The 23,337-nt window shown below is 46.3% G+C and overlaps 1 pseudogene; it reads right to left on the bottom strand.

Moving 5' to 3' along the window:
* Positions 1-14,431: 14,431 nt before the first annotated feature.
* LOC115309882 lies at positions 14,432-21,027 on the bottom strand (annotated as a pseudogene).
* Between the last annotated feature and the right edge of the window lie 2,310 nt (positions 21,028-23,337).

Raw genomic sequence — 23,337 nt, 5'->3', positions numbered from 1 at the left:
TTTCGCGTTTTGGGGTTTTGCGGAAATCTGAAGAAACTGCGAGAATCTTTCTCCACGCGATGGTTAGAATCAGATACGAAGCACCCTCCCATAGCGCGAGTCCGCAAACAAAATTTGGGATCTCTACCGATCGCCTGAAGTGCTTTTCTCACGGGTGCACTGCGATCTTTTAGCAGCCGATCATCTCGATCGACGCCCGGACTTTCGATAAACCATATTTTGCATCGCACCCCACTATGAATTCTTATAAGTGTCTGAGACTCATTATATTTCAAACAAATGCAATATCAGAATATCGTCTTTATTCACCCGATTCAGACGCCGGCGCCGGCTTGGCCGGCGGGTGTGTGGCAGACGGCATTCTTCTTGCATTCGTCGTCTGCTGCAGGCATCTTGAGGACCGGAAGTTGCAGTCGTAAATATTTCAGAAACAAGCGATTACCGGCACACTTCTGTCGCAACATATATGACATTCAAGCTTTCTATATCTGTAATTTTTAGAAGTTTAAATCCTACTCCCGATTTTTGAACGGTCGGGTTTTTGTAGCGAAACCTAGCCACATGTATTTGTCCATAACAACGACCCTAGCAACGGTTTGTTTGGACCCATGACGTCACACTTACGGAGTCAATGAGCGGTTAGTCTGGTGTGATGAGCGATCCCGCGACCAGCCGAAGAGGACGAGAAAGAGGAAGACGAGGTGGGGGCATGCGAGGAGCGCGAGAGGGGATTCGGGCGGTTGACAAAGGACGGTGCAGACGCGACCAGGCCGGACCTCCGTTGGCGTGACCAGAGGTCAAGAGGCCCGACCCACAACCCACTTCTCACGCAGTCCGGGCGCCAACCTTCCGGAGGTAGACAAGACTGCATGCGTGGCGCAGTTGAACACCCGCTGCCACTCCGTGCCACAGACGTTCTGGGCCTGACTCAAGCCTTCGGCCAACGCCCAACTGCCTCGTCGCTACGTCCTTCGGCCCAGACATTGGCGGACACCTGGTCATAGGCTGCCACCGGCGTACGGGGCCTGATTCAAGCCTTCGGCCATCGGTCAACCGCCTCGTCACTACGTCCGGACCTCGGCCCTGGCGTCGTAGACCCCTGATCATCGGCTACCACGGGTGCTACGCCGCAAAGACTGAAAAGTCGTGAGCGAGGGACTTTTTAGGGGACACTCAAACCTTAACATTTGTTGAAGTGCTGCTTGGGAGTGTGCTTTACTAAGACCAATGTGGGTTTGAAAGCGTTGATCTTTGACCTTTGGATCTTTTCGTAGATGCCATCAGTGCGAAGCTAACAATTGAAGAATCGGCAGCTCAAAAATGGTGCTGAAGTGGCTGCCAGGGTCTTGCGACAGGGGAGGCTGCAGGAAGAGGCGTTCGGAAGCCGTAATGGCTGTCCAGCCCCAGGACTCGCCCCAGGACCTTCCCCAGGACCAGGCATAGGCTCTCCGCTGAGCTTTTTCCCTAGCCCCTTTCAATAAAAGTTCCGAAAAAAGTATTAATTGATCTTGAATTAGTCATTTGCTCGCCAGATAAAATAGTGCACAGACAAAGCATAGGAGGACCTTGCCATTTGTGCCCAGAATGTTTTTCTTGCAGTGGGCTGCTAATAAGAAACAGGCCAGGGGTTCTTAAAACCCAATGTTGGAATAACCAGGATTTAAACACATTGCCATCATTGCATAGCCAGCATTAAAGATATCGCATTAACACTGGGACATGCCAATGAATCAACTTGAGTGCCGATAACGGCCTATTCAATGATTGAACTTGTATACCAATGATGGCATAGCCATTGAATTAGTGTGAAAGCCAAAATTGGCATAGCCAATGACATAGTGTGGATGCCAACGATGGCTGAAATATTGGTTTAACGATGGCCTAAAAAAGGTGCCAATGATGGCTGGATCATTGGTTGAACGATGGCCCAACGTTGGTGCCAATGGCTGGGCCAACATTGGAAGAAGTTGCGCTCGGCCAGAATACCAATATCGGACCAACCTCCGGAGCCAGCGTTTGCCATTGTTGGCCCAATGTAGGTCAAACATTGGTGTGCTGCCTGGGTAGCTTCTCGTCACCGGTGGATCGGTTGGGCAAATGGAAGAGAGGGCAAACAGTTGAGATCAGCAGGAATCGCAGAAACGTGCGTTACAAGGAACAAAAACGAGACTACAGCACCGGCGTTGCCAGACTGGAAGGAAAAGGGGAAAGTTATGCGTTGTTTATGGCGAAACATATTGAAGGAAATGGTTTTTAGATTTTCGAATATTCGTCGACAAACTATGGCATAGTAGCTGAAATTTCTTCGTAGCATCGGAAGCAAATAAATTGGTCTTCAAGTACAACATTACTATATTTTGACTTAAAATACCATACTAGATCGATAACAACCAGCGGAAAAAGAGGATAAACAAAATGACTGGCTTGCTTCACCGATAGATGGCGCATCTTATTGCCCAATCAAAAATAACTATTGTTGTTCTATATCCAGCCGTTTATTACAGTACCTAGGTACTTTTTCCTTCCTAGTCACCGTGGTTTACCAAAATGGGTTTACCATCGCTTCGAGAAAACCGGCCCTGGTGAACGAGATATGCTAACCAGGGAATCGGTTTCGGTTGGCAGATTGGCTTTTGTATCTACGGGGATACACTATCCAGCAGCGGGAAACTTTATTGTCAGGGCGCTACAGTTGCCCCAAATATTTTGTATCCTGCTAGATACACTGTCCGTTAAACATCATAAGTCACAAGTTGGTTTCACTGTTTAGTGCCCGCCAGAGTTCAGCTGAGGCTCCTTCAATGCGCTTACATGTAACTCATAGTTTGCAGAATTTGGGTGGTGGATTCTGTCATCACATTCTGTTCATAACCTAACCACATTCTACATTTTGTGTTTTGTTTTCCAGGTTTTGTAATTTTTCATATGGAGTTGATTGCTCAGGAAATTAGAGATTGCCTTCCACATAAAAGCTGGACTTGGCCCACTAATTATTTCTTAATAATAAAGGTATGAACATGTTTTACTTAATACTGTCCCGTACGAAAATGTCAGATTCAGGCCGGAATGAAAAATGCCGGTTCCGCCTAGACCCAAAATTGGGGCACCAGCTTGTATCCAGCCTGGAACCGCGCAGTTCCAGTCCCAATTTTAAACCCAGGACCGTTGCACCGCCGGAATTCCCGCTGCGCTCACCACTGGACTCTACCAAAGAATTTCGTGCTATGCCCTTAGCCGTTACAACCGAGAGATCGTCGTGATTTCAGACCCAGGCGGAGTGGGTCTGAAATCGCGACGATCTCTCGCTTGTAACGGCTAAGGGCATCGCACGGAAGGCTTCTGGAGAGTCCAGTGGTGAGCGCAGCGGTAATTATGGCGGCGCACACGGTCGTCCAGGCGTCGTCATTAAGCAGTGCACGGAACACACACACACAGCACGCAAAAGCACAGTATCCAGTGTTGAGTGCGTCGGGAAGTTCCGGCGGGCAAGCGGTATCCAAGTTGCCCAAGTATTGTCACCAAGCACACCAGCGCAACCAGATGCCGAGCCAAACTGCAATGGGTCGGCAGCTTCATACTATATAAAGATTCAAAGCCGAGGTCAGTGGGTATCCATCCAGGGCAACGATGGGCGCGTCAGTATCCGTGCGCCCGCAGCGCGAACGTCGCCGCCGGCCGGCAGTCCGACGGGAGCGGAAAAGAACCGAAACTGTCGAAGCGCTGCCGCTGACTGCAACAGACAATGAATGCAAGGCGCGCGTCGTCGCCAAACACGGTGCACGGAACACACACACACACACACACAGCACGCACAAGCACAGTATCCAGTGATGGAGTGCATCGGGAAGTTCCGGCGGGCAAGCGGTATCCGAGTTGTCCAAGTATTGTTACCAAGCACACCAGCGCCAAGCGCATCCAGATGCCGAGCCAAAGTGCAATGGGTCGGCAGCTTCACACTGAATAAAGATGCAAAGCCGAGGTCAGTAGGTATCCATCCAAGGCAACGATGGGCGCGTCAGTATCCGTGCGCCCGCAGCGCGAACGTCGACGCCGGTCGAGCGCCGACCGACCGTGCAACGAGCGCGAAGAACAAAACTAAACTGACTCGCAGACAAAGCCGCCGGGCGCGCGCGCGGAGAACGCCCGCTCGCAGCGCCCGCGTAGTGGATGCAGCGGAGGCGCCTGTCCCTAACACGTGACACGCGAGAGACCGCGAAAGTGGCGAAAGTTCTCCGCCATCCCCCCCTCCCTCCCCTCCTCCAGTCACGCATATGCGCGCCCACAGTTTGCGCGCCCGCTGGCTACAGAGCCGCTGGCTGGGAGCAGACCATACTGGAACAAGGGGAGCGGATCAGATTCACCGATCACCGTGCGATTCCAGTGCGTTGCGTCTCACTGGATTCGACTGGTTACGCCCAGAATCGCGCTGATCGGAACTGTCCAGAAGTTCAGAACTCCGCGGACCCGAACTGGGACCGCTCCCATCTGACATTTTCGTACGGGGTATGTTGTGTGCACTTCCTCAAAATTTCTAACACAGTGTTTAAGCAGCTGTTAATCTCTGGGTTGCGCAGCTGGCATGAACTCCTGAAAGTAACTTGGGCCCACATCCTAGTCACATTTCCTGGGCACTAGATACTTCATTTTATTTGTTCCCGCATCAAAAAGTAGTTTACATGTTCACTGTAACTTGCAGCGGCAGAAAGCTGTAACTCTCAATCACTAAGCTGCACGTCATGCATGACGACGGGAATTGTTCCGACATTAAAAATTAGGTGGCGTGTTGTCCGCACCTTGCAGCAATGGCCAGAGCCTGTTGAACTGCTAGCTGCAGCGATTTAACAAAACGGACATCTCAGTGAACAATAAACATAGCAGTAAAATGCTATATTTACTGTTCAATGAAACCTTCGTTCTGTTAAGCCACTGCAGCTACAACAGGCTCTGGCCGTCGCTGCAAGGTGTGGACAACACGCCAGCTAATTTTCGATGCCGGAACGATTTCCGTCGTTGCACATCACGTGCAGCTCAGTCATTAAGGCTGCGGTCCCACGGCAGCCATCTTGAACAAAGCGTTAGTTCAAACAATAGATGGCGACACGCACCCGTGGGGTGTAAAGCCCCTTGATAAAAGCGTTTTTTTACAAGTACCGCCAACCATTGTTGTGGAAGCCCACGAGACACGTGCCATGAGCGGGTGCTCCGCCGCCATTCGCTTCCAAGGCCCGCTCATTTCAGTGCTGCGCCGCCATTTGCTTCCAAGGACCGCTCGAGACATGGGCCTCGTGCACTCGCGCATTTGACGCTACTTGCCAGACAAACGCAAACACATCGAGGGGCTTTAGTGGGGTGGCCGAAACATTGGTTCACGGTGGGATGGCTCGAGCACCATCACGTTCCCCTCGTGGCCTTGCTCGCGCCGCTGCCAGATGTGCTGGCTGTGCTCAGCTGGCTCTAGTAGCGTGGCCTAGCAAACTCCTGTATGCGAGAATGTCAGGCTGGGTATAAATGCGGTTCGGCAGTTGTCACGGGTTTTCGCAATAAATCTTACCAAGAAGGAATCACTTGTTGATTGACGTATCAATATTATATCATTGAAAACTTCTGCAGGAATGCACGCTCAGTAGACTCAATCTTCCAAAATACCAGTGAAAGCGGACGTCAAGTAAACTGCTTCGCGACTTACGGTACTTACTTCACCATTATAATAACGACTGAAAAGTGACGTCACAAAATATTGTGTTTTACGGGATCCGGAAGATGTTGTAAAGGTTGTTACATTATAGGGTTCCCAGAAAACAAACGCCGTTCCAATATTTTCGGAAGTACCGACACACATAATGTTGTAAGTACAGCTTAGGAGGAATATGATAAAAACCATCAGAATAAATAGGAAGACGTTTATTTGCAATGAAGAGGCTATGAATTAACGGCGTTTAGCAACGGCAAGTTATGAGCGTTCGGGAATTTATAAGTTTACGTGATTGCTAACTATGGGCATGCGGACAATGAAGACCTGTTTTGTCGGGAGATGGAGTAGCGGTGACGACCTGATATCGGACGACTCGTGGCAGACGACCGAGCAAGTTTCTTCTCAGCGAATGGTAAGCGTCCAGTATCAAGCACAGCACGTGGCTACCGACGTTGTCGACTTTTCGAACACTTACCGCTTTCGTCAAAAGTGCTGGCACCTGGAGTAACTTTGTGGAAAGACTCGAAGTCTTCCTCGAGTCCAGCGCCATCGTAAACAGTAATTGAAAACGATCCATTATTCAGTCGGTGGGTGGAGAAACGTATCCGCATCTGCGGAGTCATTGTCGATGCGTACTCTAAGTGGTTGGAAGTTTACACGATGCCTGCCACGACGTCCAAACGCGTCATTGACGTTCTACGCTCTGTTTTTCCTACTTTTGCCCTACCGAAAACACTTTTCTCTGATAACGGGCCAAATCTTGCTTCAGATAAAATAAAAAAAGATTTTGAAAAAAAATAAAGAAAACCGGCATCAGGCATCACTTTAGTGCACCATACCATCCTCCAATTAACGGGCAAGCAGAACAGATGGTGTGCGAAACGAAGAAAGCCCTCTTGAAGCTTACGGAAGGAGCAGTTCAGTGAAGAATCGCCAGGTTCTTGTTCCAGCAGCACGCGACGGTCTCATCTTACATGGTAAAAACACCCGCCGAAGCAATGTTCGGCGGACGAAGAGCCACACTCCTCGATCTCATTATACTATCCATGGCCTACGAACGAAGATCGAGAGATTCCCACATCGGGAGTAATGGGAGTTTATTCGGTCGGACAACTCGTCTACCTGAGGAATTTCAGCGGTAGTCGGGGCTTCCATGTAAAACTTGAGTAGAAAAGGCTCTTTGTTGGTTGACCAGAAGGTGTCGATCCCTCTGAATACGTTGGATATCAATGCCCTTCAGTGTAAATATAAAGAAATCACAAAACTCTCTTTTTGTATCGTGTAACTACCCTTGTATTTGGTAGTAGAAGCTATAGTGGTGATTTGGACCTTTCACACCAGGCTCATTTTTATTATTTTTCGCCTCATACTTCTTTGCGGTTTCAGCAGGCTTCAAGAATCTTTTGGAACGGGGACACTTTTAGTCAACGAAGCCATTTGTTCCAAGCAGTCAGTCAGGGAGTGCTGCTAGAAATCCGTCTCTCATATTAACGAATAAGCCGCACTTCTGCACAGTGCAGTTTTCCTGTTCCACATACAGTTGTAAAGCAGCATCGTCATTGATTTTACCATATTCTATTGCGGGCGAAGAAAGGTCTTTGGGTACACGATACTTGAAACAAGTCTGGCAATGTACATTGTGGTTCGACACCCACTAATGTCGTCGTCCTTATAGAGCCTCATAATTTAATCATTACCTCGTCACCTCATATTGCTCTTCATCAACAGTAAGTACAATAGGCTACCACTTTATTACAATCCAAGAATTAAAAAATTGAGTCGTTCAGTCCTTCAATATGTTTATCGTTCATATAATGTTATTACGTTACATTACCTTGAGACGATCGACGTTCATCGTCGATCTTCAAATAATTCTACTTGTATATAAATTAGACCCACAAAGGGGGAGGGGGATCGGTGGCCGAGTGCATGGTCTTTACTCTGTTTCACTTTATGATGTACCACATTAAAAGGTACAAGCGCGAGCTCCTTGTTCTAGGGCACATCTCGGCGGCACAAGCTCTCGTATGTTAATGAGCTCGCGCTTCTAGCCTTCTCTGCGGTGCAACATAAGGTGAAACGGAGTATAGCACACGCCAGCTCGGAGCACGTGGAGCGAAAGCTCGCACTGCAGAACCCACCCCGCCCCTGCTCGTTTTGATCTGGAAGAGCATCGTACCGGCGTGCGGTCGTGTATCACTACTGCGTGGTTTACATTAAAGACCCCAGGTTTGCGGTTGCCGCCGCACTGGCTAAAGGTCTGTTCACACGATGCATCTTTTAGGCGCGCAACAGTTTCGCGACACTCAAGTTTCGCGAAATGTGCTCGTTCACACGTACCGCTTCATGTGCAACAACGATGACGTTCAGACTCGCGAAAATAGTTTGGGTGTTGACCATAAAGTGGCGCTTCAGTTGAAAGCCAACACCATCATCATTACCATTAGCCATTCAGCGTCGTGTTCTCCATCTCCCGCCACATTCTAAAAACCGCTAGCATCGCCGGCAGCTCCGCCGCCGCTGGTTCGAACACTCCTCCGTCACCGCACCGTCCCGTTTTCGGCACGGAGCCCACGGCGCTTTCGCCGGGACGGGGCGAGACGCCGGCTGTGTGAATGAGGCCTAATTGTCTTCGTCCATCGCTGGATTTTTTTCCGATATGCTATTCCCTTTCCTTCAGTGGTGCTTGACGTGCTTGCGGATGCGCCGGCAGTATCCATCGTTTGTAGTTTCGGTTTTTTTCAAATTTGGCTCGGCTACAACACCGGCAGTGAAGTGGTCTCCTCAAACAGCTCGCTCCCCCCTCAAAGGCCACGTGAGAACGTTTCTGAGCGGCCATTGGCGGCGCCTAAAGCCACTCGATATGGCAGCGTAGCTGCCAGAGTAGCGCCACGCTTTTCCCTGTGCCGCCTCTCACCGTGATTGGTCACAGCGGTACCATAGCAACGAGCTGAGCTGGCTCGGTTTCCTTAGCAACCGAGTGACTTCTCGTCACGTGACCTCGCATGCCTCGTAATAGCCGTGATGTCACCGGTAAGATGGCAGCGCCCAGAGCTGGTGGATACGAGTTTGTTCGGTGCGCGGTAGTCGTAATAAGCCGCTGCTTGCCGACGATTTCGGACTTCTTCATGCTCTCTGAAGCAAGTATAACGTGAAGATCTGAAAGAATGTGACTTTATACCTTTTCTGTGCAAGATCGCTCTGGATATTAGCACCTGTGCGACAGCATCGGTCATGTCGTCGTAGCGGTGCTCGTATTTCTGGATGTGTTCGAGGATCGATAAGGCATTTTGCATGCAATGTTCGCATACTCCTAGCGTTGTTTGAACGCTGGAATGTCTGAGAATCAATGCGACTTGTATGCGTCGTATGTTGGCCCTTGGGGAAGTTGTTTCAGCCTCAGGTAACCGCGTAATCACAAACTTTTAGCGAGGGACCTCCTACGATCTTTACGTCTTGTACTAATCAACGATCTCACGATACAGCTTTTAGGATAACATTTTTGCATTTTCTAGCTTCCTTTGAATGTTGGAATTTCTGAGAATCGAAACGAAAGGTATACGTCGTGTGTAGGGCCTAGGGGAAGTTGTTTCAGCCCTGGGTCACCGAATAATCACAGCAACTTTAAGCGAGCAAACGCCTGCGACCTTTTACCTTTTGTACTAATCGACGATTTTACGAATTGACAGTTCTGAAGACTTTGACAAACGTCCTTTCGTTGCAATAGCTTGCATTTGATCGCAGTGTTTTTTTTGCTCTTTTTTTTCAAGTGACAAGCAGGCGTTTGCTCAAATGAGGTATATGAAATGACCTGCTCCATAAGAATGCATCAACACACACTATTAATTTGATATGCTCAGAGGTGTGTTCGTCTTTGTAATTAACAAGTTACAGACAATTATTTTTCACGATATTTATTCTCTGTAGCTGGGCCCGTTTTGTACTCATTAATGTCCGTGTGCTATGATGCTATCATCATATGTGTATGGTTCTAAATATCCTCTTTGCAATGCCTACAAATGCCAAAATCACATCAGCCTACCGCAGCTCACGTATTTGACGCAAAAACTGCACCACTCGGACGTATGCGCTCGTCAACAATCAATTCGTCGATGAATATTTGAATTGGCGTTCGTGGCCAATGAGTGCACATGAGTGCACTTGCGAATGACAAGTTCTATGGTGGGCTTAAAAAGCACGGTGGAAGCTTGCGGTCATCCCACCGGTGCCCTAGCATGTCACGACCGCGTGATTCCACTGTTCTCTTTTGAGTTGAGGATTAAAGCTAAGGAAGAAGTTAAAGAATCATTTCATGGCCCCTTTAACACGGGTATACGTGCTACACCAGATGAAAATATTGACATTTTGCATGCCGGTAAACTTCCGGACGACCACTTGGCCTGTTGGCAAGAACACCTCATATCCGACGTCCGTCTCTTTTGATGGCGTTAACAATCCTCTGTAGACCACCGTGCTGTACTTCTTGGTTTAACCCCGTCGACTGTTCATCGCCCCGAAACGAGGGTGATACCGTCGTCGACGTCGGTCCCCGCCAGTCGGTGAGATAATCTCATCTTGAATGAATGATTGGGTCTTGAAGAAGTATGGTGCTAAGCATACATTCTCTTACTATGGGGCAGTCGAGCAGCGGTCATGTCCCAAGGCGATCGTCCTGTCGTGTGTGGCGTAATCGGATTTTGTTCCATTGGAATGAAGTCCGAAAGTGCAAGGACGGTACGTTCGTCCCACGAAGCCGCCGCCATCCCGGCGGCGCGGAAAATCACTCGCCTTGTCCGTGCACGCTGCAAATCGTCTCATTTCACAGAAGAAACAGACACTGCTCCTCCAGGGGCCCATGCCGTACTGCCATGCGAAGCGCCTTTTAGGTCTTTTACTACTTTTCAATTAACGAATGGAGATATCAACTAGATAAAGGTTGCCGCCCGGCGTCGCTAGCAGTACGGTTACCATAAAAACCTGCAGGCCCAAAATGGAGATCACTATAGGCGCTTCTGACGTCGTGTATCTAGATAATTTTGCGTCGTGTCGCTACTCTGGCAGCTACGCTGCCATATAGAGTGGCTCTAGCGGCGCCCTCAGAGTGATTGACAGGGCTCGGCAAAGTTTCAGCAAAAGCTCGCTCCAGAAGCGAGGTGTGCGCGCAACCTTTTTTAGATGCGCACGTCCTTTTTGGACTCGTTCAGACGGCGCAACCATTTCGCGAAACTAAGTTTCGCGACACTAGATGCGCGAGAAAAATGCATCGTGTGAACGGGCCTTAAGTTGTTCATCTACAGCTGAGACACCAGACGCCCACTAAGGCAGACTAACCTCCGGCTGTATAAACATACACACAACAATTTGCAATTAGACGGACAATCACAAAGAACACAGCATGCCGCCTCTTTTCTTTGGATCGTATTTTTTTAAACCAGCGCAAGCTCGCGCGTTCTTTCTTTTGAGACGGTAAGAACAGTTGCACAAAAAACCCGCGTTTTTCCTACCCGGCCGCTTCCTTCTCTCATTATGTGTTGTTGGTTATAACTAAATAAGGTATAATAATAGTGTATTATTCATATTTAGTTTCAGTTTCAGTCAGGGGAAAGAAGATTTGAGGGAAGTAGAGCCAATAAATGAGCTGCGCTTAGAGAATCGGCACTCTCTTCCCCGGCAGTGTTGTGAACGCCGCCATTTTCGTGCTTGGGCAGAGCAGGCGCAACTGCCGATTGTCATGATTCAAAAGTGCGACATCCTCAGCATTAGATTCGGTGTTTGGAAGCTCATGTAATGTTGCTTTGCTTTGTCGCAAACTGTTTAAAGTGGAGGACGGAAAAGCGTTTCTTGTGATTTCAGATAAAGCTTCAAATAACTGGCAACCATGATTTTAAGCCACAATATGGCCAATTGTCGCTAGTCTGAAGCGTAGCTTATTTAATTACACTATTCATGCTCTTGTTAAAGAGGCTTGTAATACCTGGAGGGGCCATGACGTAAGCCCCGTGGATTCCACAATCCACTACCTTTTGACACCTGCCTCTTCCTCATTGTTCCCGCTTGTGCCAGTAAATTAGCTACGGTTTAGAGTAACGACTCTTGGCCATATTGCGGCTTAAAATCATGGTTGACAGTTATCTGAAGCTTTATCTAAAATCACAGGAAACGCTTTTCCGTCCCCCACAAATGTTTAAACAACCCGCGACAGAGCATTGCAATATTGCATCAGCTTCCTTTATTTTTGGATCATGACGATCGGCAGTTGCGTTTGCTCTGAACAAGACCCGAAATGGCGGCGCCCAAAACAATTTTGGGGAACGGAGTGCCGATACTTTTGAGCTCATTTAGTGACTCTAGGCATGAAGTGAACTCGGGTCTCGGGTGTATTATTTTCCTCTTCGTCTTTATTGTTTATTGGTTTCAATCATATCGAATAATTAACACATTATATCACGCTGTGCTTGTATAATTTTTGTCTTAGATTTATTAACCTGACTCGGTACTTAAATCATTCATTTATCGATGTAAATCTTCCCATATATTTTTTTAATGTGAAGGTAAAAAGACACGGAGATTGATGATGATACAGACGCCAACGCCGCACTCGAAAATTTTTTGAACATTAGAAATCAGCAGTTTGTCTGACATCCGCCAGGTAGCGCAACAAAACATCCAAACAGTCTTTATTTGTTTTTAAAATTACTTAAGCTCTACACTTATTAAAAAACCAAAGCAAGATCATTCTGAGAATTTAATACATCGCAATGTATGTCTATTCCAAACAATAAATGTTACTAGATGCCAATAAATCTGTTTGATGTCCAAGAAAGATATGCGTCAAAAACAGGTAAGTTTGAAGGGCTCCTGGAACGTTATGACTTTGAAAATGAAAAAAAGCCATCGTCCACCTCTTGGGCAACCATTATAGCTCTAAATGTGATAAAAGATTTTATCATTGTTTAATTATTTCCTCAGCGGCATTTGAAGTACCATGACTCGAAGCACAAAAAAGTGCTACTTTTGGTATAAAATATCTAAACAAAAAAGACTGACAATACATTACATTTTTTTCTGCGTATTACCAATCATAAGCACTACACCTGTAGCGAATTTCATTGTCCTAGCTCTCGTCATTAAAAAAATATTTGTGCTGAAAAATGTCAATTTTAGGGCAATATTTGGAGGGATGAAAAGAAACAAAGTAGTGCAAATACCAAAAAAGTGTATCGTTACATTCTGCTCCGACATCATCTTAACAAAACTGCTATATTGGAACCGCGTTATCTTTAATGGATCGTTCATAAAACATGAACTAGTGGAGCAAGTGAGGGTCCGCGCCATCATATTCGCAACGCTACAAATGCGCATGAACAGTAAACACCAACACACACATAATATCAAATAAAAGAGGATTGCATTGCCTTTCGAATGACATCAATCCCACAAAACAGTATTAAAAAGGAGATGAGTAATGACCTGCCAAAAAGTACCTAAACTGCCACATTCAGTGGGACCGTGGCCTTAAGTGTTATGGTTTTCTGACGTCGTAAGTTAAGGACAACACGCCAGCTAATTTTTCATGCCGGGAAAATTCCCGTATCTGTGGATCCCGTGCATGAGAGTTACGGTCTTCTGCCATGCTTCTAAGGGTCAAGTTACGGGCAAGAACCGCACGGCCTTATTATTGTCATGCACGTAATACCTAGTTAATTCTGGGAGCGTGATGCAAGACAATGGAAATTGCACTGGCATCAAAAACTAACTGGCAATTTCTAGTAATTTGACGGGATTTTTGTTTAGAGTGTGCGTAGCCTATACATGGAGGAATGCAGTCCTAAGTGGACAGCTGATTACCTGGATGGCAGGAAGCAGCGTGTTAACATAAAGAGTGCTCGCTCATTTATTGTAAATGTAAAGTTAAGAGTCCCTCGAAATTCAGTCTTAGTCCCCCTCTATTTAATTTTCAATATTGATCTTACAAATGGAATGTCATCAATTATTTGGTTGTGCACAGATTCTTGTGTCCTACCATCAAAGTGCTTAGTGACGACGACGCTATTGCTCTTCAAACTTATTCAAACAAAATTTCGGAGTGGTGGAGAAGAGGAAAATATCACTCAATGTATCCAAATATATTCATCTCAGATTTACTAGGAAGCGTAAATTGTTTTGACATCCTTCCGTTATAACAATCATAGTTTAAATATTTTACGGAGGCAGGTTAGGTCGGAGTGCGCCTGACAGTTGACTTGCGATGGAAGAATCGCTTTGCGGTTCTGTGTTCTAAATATAGTGGTGTGCTGCATTTCTGGCGTCGCCATTTTAGAAAGATCTAATTCATCCTAAAGCAAAAACCTTGTTATTTTTCTGCCCTCTATATGTAAATTACGCTTTGTAATATATGGTGCCCGCATACGCAGAACTGTAGAAATCAAATAAAAATAATCCAAAACCAAGCCGCGAGATATGTATCACATAACTATAATTTCAGCAATAGTATCTCAGAAATAAAGTTAAAACTCGGTTGGATATCCCTACAGCAAAGTCGAAAATGACATAAATTATAGTCGAGATATCCTCGAAGAAACATTCAAGAAAAACTGCTCTCTCCCAATTCCCCAGCCACATATGTTTCTGTTCTTACAATGCAAAAGTTTTTAACTACTTGCACAGATACCAATTATAGGTGTTAACAAAGAGTGCAGGTTGTTTTGTTTACGTAGAGGAAGTGAACCGTAAGAAATGTTATTTACTTTTCGCGACATGCCAGACATCAAATTAATGGTGGACGGCTGGCTCCTTCTTCCTCGTATGCTTAGAAATGGATCGGTGCCTGTCTGTGGTCAGTGACTGCCGCACTCAGCTCCTTCTCCCTTGCAAAGGCCGGACACCTGGTGAGGCCTTCCTTTCTCATGAGGCCTCTACTGCGAACCGCCTCATACTGTAATCAGTGGAAAGTGGAACGTGGTATTCCCAAAAGCTGCAGTTATAGACGTGCAGTAAACGTTTACTTTAGCGAACGTCGGTTTAACAAAAATTTCAGAATAACGAACTGTAAAAAAAAAAAAAAAAATCCCCGGCCGTTTTTTTATGCATTCTGTGCAAAAATGTTTCAGTTCAATGAAAAATAAATGTCGAGATAGCGAAGATTTCACTTCAACGAACATGATCAGTGAACCCAGGATTATTTTTGCAATCCGTTCATCGATGTTTTGTGCTCTGGAGTGCTGGCGTAGCCGATGCCCGCCGCCACGCCGTCGCCACCTCTGGAGCGCCAGCGCATCATCCCAGGCGTTCACTGCGCCGCCGAGGCCGAGTGGTGGTGCGGTAGACGCAAACGAACCACGTAGTGTATCTGTCTATACAGCGTAGCTGTTAAGGAGTAGTTTCCCCCGTGTTGTGTTTGCCAGGAAACAAATGATGACAGAAAACTCTGTACATCTACCACCATCTATGAGCGACGGCGGCAACCAGCCAACCGGCTTGCCCGTTGTCTGGTTGCTGCCGTCGCTTACAGATGGCGGAAACCTTTGCAGCCTTTTCACTTTGGCTTACCGACTTGCAGCCGGCCATTATTTCATTCCCATCATGGTATAGCTTCGCTGGTCTTCCTTCTTCACCAGAGTGGAAATGGCGAAAGTATTTTCGTTGTCATTTCGGCCATCTTAGTTTTGGGTAATAACGGCACAACGGCCGTTTGAGCGCCCACTGTCATAATGAGTACGACGAAACGGTAGCAGATGTGTCTATCAGACAAGCTCAAATTCCCTGAGTGTCGGCATAACGGTCAAAGCCAAGTGGAGGTTGCGAAGGACTATGAAATACTACCGTCAACGTTGTCATCCACAGTGAAGCAAAAGTCGAAGCTTGAGGAAGAAACTGCGTTTAATCTCAACAGAAAACGACTCTGCGCGGGATGATTTGAGTCTGTCGACGATGCCGTTTCGGTATGTCTTCGACAGAGCAGCCAGCTCTTCCAGAGGAAGTGCGAAAAAACATAGACTCTCTAGACAGCTTTGTTACTTCATGCGCTTGAAGAGCGCCGGTGCAAATCGGAACTAGATTTTTTTTTTCAAAATGAGAGGGGAGCGACGTAACTGTTCTACACTTTGTATATATCGATGTGCATGACTCCATAAATTGCATTCCACACTTTGACACAATGTATGTTGTGCTCTATGCTCTTCCACAGTCCAGTGAATATATTCAGTTTAGTGAGCTTTCAGCTAACTGAGCTATTTTCTTGGGTTCCTTGAAGTTCACTCAAGTGAGAGTTTACTGTATGAGCTATTGTGCAGCATTACCAGTCTTAAGCTATTTGCTTTCTGAAATAGAAGGGCTCCAGAGTCCTGACACCAGATGACAAGTTCATTTAACAGCTTAGCACCCATTGTGACCATTGCTTTACGCGTTAGCAGGGATGGGCAGTATTTCAAATACAAGTATTTGAAATACGTATTTCAAATACTTTGTGTATTTTGCATTTGTATTTCATTACAAATTGGGTAATGTATTTGGCGTGTGTATTTAAATACTAAAACGTGGGTATTTCAAATACAATTGTAATTAAATACAATTTTGTGGGTGAAAATACATCGCTCAAATTTATTGTCACGACTCATTTTGCTCATCCTAAAACGTGTCCAAAGCTGCTCTTTCTTCATCTCAACGCCAACAGCAACAACAAACCAAGAAACTCTTCATTTCTTCATACACCTTCGCGTAGAGCGCCTATTTTCCCTTGGCAGCCTTATTCTGTACCCCAACAGGCGTCGTCTTTGCGACACGTTGTTCGAAAAGCTTCTGCTGCTGAAGTCGTACTAGTCGAAACTTCACAGATTAGCACCATAGAGTTATTACAATAAACGGTAGAGGCTCAGCTGGCGCTAGTGTGCTGTTGCATTTTGAAGCAGACAGCAAGCAGTCAGAAATTGACTTCCGGTAATACATTTCAATGGGAAAAAGCGAGTGCATTTTCTCTCTGCGCTCGAATATAGAGCAAATATCACGAACAATTTGTACGTACTAGGCACACTGGAACATTTCTCAGTCACGCAGACACAGTAATTGGTCAGTTACAGCATTTTAATTTAAAATTCGCGGCATTAAAAACGGTGTTAAAAACGCTTCGTACGTGTATTTATGTGCATTGTCGGACACTGTTAGCGCGAACACGGCGTCGACGCTTTCTAGCATGGGGGATATACGTGCCAAACGAACGAACGACATGTGGAAAACCAAGAGACGGCAAGAACTACGCAGTAACACTGGGTAAGTAACTCCTTGTGCTTGCAGACGATCAAAATAAATTGGAAGTCACGTAATATAGTCCGATTTGCAATAAATAAGTACTGCTTTATTCTTTCTGCTCATGAATATGTGGGAAGATGCTTGTTCTGTGTTCAAATCATCACCCGCACGCTCGAAATCTTTGCAAATAGGGGGAAGCCAGAGGACAGGTGCGTGATAAAAATTGCCAAACATAGGAAATAAGAAAACACACCTTTCGTAGCCCACGTACTTTATTCTTTACGTTTCGAACGTTTTTTTTAACCGCTCGTAAAGATGCACGACGGGGTCATTTTCATATAGTGAGAGAACAGGCATATTAGCAATATATAACCACCAACGGAATGCTGGCGAATTTTGAACACACTTTACATTCCTTTCGATAGTTATTTTGCTTAGAATCGTCGCTCGTTTCTACATACCTGCCATGGAACAGAGGTTTGGGCCTGAAATATAGCTTAGTTTAGCGTCGTTCAGTGGTAAAGGAAAAATGCTGTAACTAAAGCAATTACACTTTCGCAATATTAATAAAGGTACATACTACCCGGTACAACCGACATAACAAAAGTTATTAATGTTATTTTCCGGCGATGAGACAAAATTTACGCGCGTTTTCCCATAGGAATACACAGGAAGACTGGAAAAGTAGACTGCATGCTGTCTGCTTCAATTTGCAACCGGAAGTCCCATAGACACTAGCGCCAGCTGAGCCTCTAGCGTTTATTGTAATAACTCTATGATTAGCACGCACCAAAATTACACTGTACTGAGAAGGTCTCCTCTTTAATGTTGCACTTGCCTCTATTACGTTAAATAAATGTTATTGCCAAGGTTACAATTCTTGTTTTTACGCATGTGGTTGTAAGATATTCGCGACTCCAGCGACCTATAGGGGGCACCACCACCAAACAAACATGACGGCTGAGTCCAGGTCGCGTCGGCTCGGCCGGACCGCCTGAACAAGTGGCGCGTTCAATTTAACAGATTTTCTTTCGTTTAATGCCCAATTTTATAGGTATTCGAACCGAGACGGTTAAGTGTAGCCGGTGCACATAAACTTGCAAAGCATAGTTTTGTTTCCCCGGTGCTTTTTGTTCTTTTCCTGTCCAACTTTCGTTTCGGAGATTTCGTTCAAAACCGAAACTATGGGCTCCGGAGAGACGGTAATATACGAATCAGTTTTGATCAGCTAAGAAAAGTGGCGATGACTACAGAATTGTTCCACCGAGAGTAATTTTCAGCTAACTCGCATGCCTCCACGATGCGACTTATCTGTCAGCGAAATCGAGCTTTTGTGCGTATCCGCGTTTAAAAAACAGCTCCAGTCGTCTGCTCGGTCAACAACACAAGCTGCAGAAAAATTACGAAAATGAAGCAAGCGCTTCTTAAGCCAAGGACCATGTTAACTCGCCGGCGCCCCACTCAGCAGCTGATACTCATATTTCAATTGAGGTTTTAGTAGCAATCGAGAAGGTCATTTTGACGAACGGGTTATGTATGATATCACGTACTATGTCCCACTGTAGCGATATTAGTACATTCTTCGGGTTGAAATATGAGCTTAGTTGACTAGCTGTTAGGTGAAATGCTCAATAAAGGTATATTTGACAGACAGAGAGATACTACTTAAACTCAGCCAAATGATTCTAGCCGGCAGCACGGAGACAAACTGAAGAGAGTCTTCATCGGACATTCCTCTCTGTATTGAACTTTGCTTCGAATCCTGAACGTAGAAAATGAGTATTTTTTGTGGCCCGTCAACCTGAGCAATGTAGACGTATATTGCGGCTGGCTTCGACGGGGGTGTAATATAAATATTGGAGGTGCGATAGATCAAAATGCCGTGACAGCTTCTAACGTTGCGATACTCGTCCTCCACCTTTTCAAAACAGATAATTTCCCTCATTCATCATATGCAGCGAGCAGGTTTTCCGGAATCAAGTAATTGCGAAAACAGTCCAACTCCTTCAGTGTGGTCCAGAGGCTTTTTCGGCGAAAAGCAGCCAAGATGAATAGCCTACGCACCGACCGGCGTGGGTGGCTCAAATTTGAAGCTAACCGAACGCAACCAAACTCAAGAAAAGCAGCTATCGAACTTTCCCATTCACTTGACTGCAACATTGGTGTTCCCTCCAGTGAAATGCCTCGTCTGTCGTCCTCAGTCCGCTGTTCTACATCCTTATATAAAAAAAACGCTTATCAGTTACCGAGCAGTCGTCACTTTGAATGTGATTCGAGGCAGACAAGAAATCAAAACGTTTTTTCGCGATTCCTCCCCTTCCAAGAAATCGAAAGCACGCGACCGTGTGTTGTGGAGTGAACGGGCTTTCAAACACGTGATGGAAGGAAACAATCTACTGAGGCTTCACCACACTAATGAACGCTGAGGCAAACTTAAGAAATTTTCGGCCCTTCGTCAAATTACATTGTTCGCCACCCCGCCGACAACACGTGTCCGCGAAAGCCACCAGAGACGCAGAGGGGCGCGGAGCGACCTGGTCCGGCTGGTTCCCGGTTTTCCCGCTTGGTGGCGTCCGTTTTGCTGGAGTCGCGAATAGTCTCCATGCTTTATTCGGCCATGGGTTCTTTTTTTTATTTTTCTCCTCCGGCTTTATTTTAAAGGCACTGTCCAGAGCAGGAAGAAAACAACGTTCTGCACCGAATGCAGTGTCTCTCAATCAAGCACAAGCGTTTAGCGACTTTGTGATTACGGTGCTAGTCCGGGGCAAGAATAGTGACGAAATCGACGTTCACAGGCAGACTGGCTAAATAGGTGCCTGTGACAACTTGTGATGCTTTCCAGCCCGATTTCCATCCATATTTTTGCCTGGAACATTCTAAATACTCGGGTCGTCCAGACTTTCGTAACTGGTGCGAAATACAACAGTAAAAAATTCTCTAGCTAGTGCTGCGCGTCTTGGTGGTCTCGGTTCTTTGTTGGTCTATACCAAAATGTAATCGACAAAAAAAGCTGCTTGAAGCTCTGTATTTTTTCACCTATTACGTCCAATCTGATTACATTTTTTTATTATTATATTTCTATTACGTTACTAGACCCTCGCACACTAACTCCCGAGTGTGCGGTGCAAAATTAAAATGAGATACCCAGGAACCCGTTGCAGGTGCCCTCAAGTCGCTGACGCAGATTTTGAGGAATGTATTTGGAAAAGTATTTGGAGGAGACCAAATACATTTGTTTGTATTTGTATCATGTATTTAAATGCTTTTTTGGAAATGTAATTAAATTTGTAATTAAATACATTTTTGACGAAGTATTTTGTATTTGTATTTCGATACATATTTGCATGTATTTTGCCCATCCCTGCGCGTTAGTAACAGAATGATCTGTTCAAAATGAATGGCTTGGCAGTAAGGAGGATGGATCTGCTCCTTATTTTTCTCATCTGAACCTGCTTAAAGTGCAAGATTTTGTTGATACCAGGTACATGCAGGGAGCACGTCAGGTACTTTGTACAGTAACCAGGGGAGTCGCACCTCCCGTAACGAGCAAGATCTAGGGGCTGCTCGTGGAGCTCCTCCGACAGCTTGCCCTGCTCGTCCATGCACACCTGTAAAAGGCAATACTAAAATGTCTGATGCTGGCCAAGGCACTGTAGCGAAACACGGCATTTGCATGTAAAATCATGTAAGATAAAGCTCATCATATTGCATCATGACAATCACCTGCTCGGCAGTGGGGACCGTATTGGGTCGCTGGTACTCAAAGGAGGTCTTCCTGCAAATGACTTGTACATTCATCAGACGGAGCAGGCGCAGAGTGTTGGTTGTAGAGGCCTCCATGAGTATCACAAGCGCTGAGATGAGCAGGATCCCAAGAGCTCCGCGGTTCATGGACGGCTGTCTTTCCCAGCGGTGTGAATGCCCAGCCGGGCAAGAGGTGCGCCCTGTAAGGAGTGTGCCAGTTGCACTCATGAACACGCTGCATAAGCAGGAGCTTGTCTGGCACACCGCAAACAACTGTCGCAGGTACCTGCCGAAGACGAGGAACTTGCGTTCGTTGTACCTTGGCTCTGCGAAAAAGGTTGTTGCATCCCAGTAAATGTTACAAATGCACAGTGTTCGACAGTCGCTTCGCTGCTCTGACTGAGAAAAAAAAAGAGCTCTATTGCCTCATTCACGTTTGAACCATTTACTGATTAATTTTGAGGGGCATACTGTACACCCGCAGACGATACAAAGGTGAACACCGGACCGTTGACCGGTGCGTGCTATCAGCGCCATGACGCGGCTGCCGTGGCGGCTCGCTTTCTTATCGCTCGCTTCGCCGACATTAAGCGCTTAGATTGAGCGCTGTTCTCAGCTCTGCTGCTACTCCCCGCAGAAAGCCTGGAAGCGGGTTTCGATTTCGGCATCGCTTTTTGTGGTCGCCGTGCCCACGTCATTGCCGGCCAATGATTAGCATATTGCACGTGAACTAGAGCGGACGTTGTTTGGCATAGTTTATCAGTGACTCAATTGCGTTTTCCTTCATGAGCGAACGCTAATAACTGCGAGAGCTAATAACTGCTGTTCTTTTTAATAAACGGAAGTTTGTTACTTTTTTATTTATTAGTTCCGGAGCCTTCCGGTTTAGCATATTTCACAACAACAACAACAAAAAATGCTAAATCACATTGAATACAGGTAGCCTCTGAAAGGCTCCTTCCGCAATCCTCGCGCTTTCTGCTGGGAGCAGCAGCCGAGCTGAGAACAGCGCTCGATCCAAGCGCTTAATCCCGGCGAAGCGCACGATAAGACACCGAGCCGCCACGGCAGCCGCGTCACGGCGCTGATAGCATGGACCGGTCAACGGTCCGGCGTTCACCTTCATATCGCAGGCGGGTGTACAAGGCAACCCCAGTTATAACGAATTGAAATAAAAGTTCATGAATTGTTTGCAAAAATTTAAACTAATACCACAGTCTGATGGTGCTTCTGCATGTGTTTTTTAGCATGTGAATTATGCGCACCATGGTGGTAATTATTCATAACTCTTTTCTCCAGAAAGATAAACTTTGTGGTGTGAAACATGCGCTTCAGAAGGTATGCAACCAACTGTAACGCCCCTACAGTACAGGTCTGCATGGGCCGATATTTAAAAGCCCGGCCCATCCCTTCCTCCCGGTCTCTTGGGACCCGAACCACCCGCGGCCCGCTATTGACTTCCAACAGTTGGCCTGGAATGGAAATTAGGGGGGTGTCTAAATTTTTAAGGGGGGGGGGGGAGGTAAGGGGGCATTGAGAAGAGAGGCGTCGTTGCGAATTAAGGGGGTGCCTGCAGAAAAACACGGGGGGGGGGGGGTCTACACCCCCCCCCCCCTCCTAGGGGGTGTGAAGGGAAGTCACTGGGCCTTGCCCGGCCCGACGCTAATTTTCATGGGTTCGCTGCGGCCCGCTTTATTTTAGCCCAGTATGAATAGCTCACAAATTACGCGACATGGCAGCTGGCTTGACACTGCTACACATATGTTCATCACGATACCCATAGTCAATAAAGTAAGCGTATATTTGAATTTTTTTTTGCTGCTATCTTTAGTCAGAACAATCTGCGGGCCTAGGCATCTCGTTAAGAAAAACCACCCCGATCGTCCTCTTCTGTGTCCAAACCCGAGCGGAAAAGACGTAAACAAAAGGAATGACACGCACCAGTAAACAGAACCACGTGTCGAAGTTGAAAAGAAAGAGAAACGTCGCAACCGGTTTGGACAGAAGGCGAACAAAGTTATAAATTTCCCACTTTCCATGCGTACAGCCGAAAAGAAAACAAAATACGAATAGTAGTTTCGAATTAGAACATTTTTGAAAACAAATATTTCCTAGCTAATGTGAATGCTCAGTCAAAACACAACTGGGATTTTTTTTTTCAACAAACATTTATGAAAAGGGTTGCTTTTATTGCAATAAGAAAAATGCCACACATCGAACTAATAAAAGAACAGATAAAAGAAAAGATGAGTCGGTAAAACACCTTTCAAGGAGTGAAGTTACCGAACGTCATTGAGAGTACACAAGCGGTGTCAGGTCGGCAAGCCACAAAACAGTCGAAGATCGCGTCATGCAGCTGCCCCCACTTTGTGCAGTCTCTTTTTGTGCGGGTGAACGGACCCTATAACGTAAACGGAAGTAAACAAAAAGAGGCGGGTCGGCAGGCAGGTGCCGTGCGGCGGAGACATGGCGGTGGCGTTGGGCTTCCGGGAGATCGACGAGGAGGGCAACAACGGCGCCGACAGCACTGTGGGCAGGGGCCCGCGGCCTTTACCGGTGGTGGAATGGACAAAAAGAAGATTGGACCACTGGTGGAAGAAAAACCAAGAAGAAAATAACAGATAAATTTGGCTAGATAGAGTACGCTGGGATCCCCC

Source organism: Ixodes scapularis, unplaced genomic scaffold (assembly GCF_016920785.2).
Source record: "Ixodes scapularis isolate PalLabHiFi unplaced genomic scaffold, ASM1692078v2 PGA_scaffold8__174_contigs__length_109621045, whole genome shotgun sequence".
NCBI classification, from domain to species: Eukaryota; Metazoa; Arthropoda; class Arachnida; order Ixodida; family Ixodidae; genus Ixodes; species Ixodes scapularis.
The sequence above is the reverse complement of the archived record's forward strand: the minus strand, read 5'-3'. Positions and strand labels throughout refer to the sequence as shown.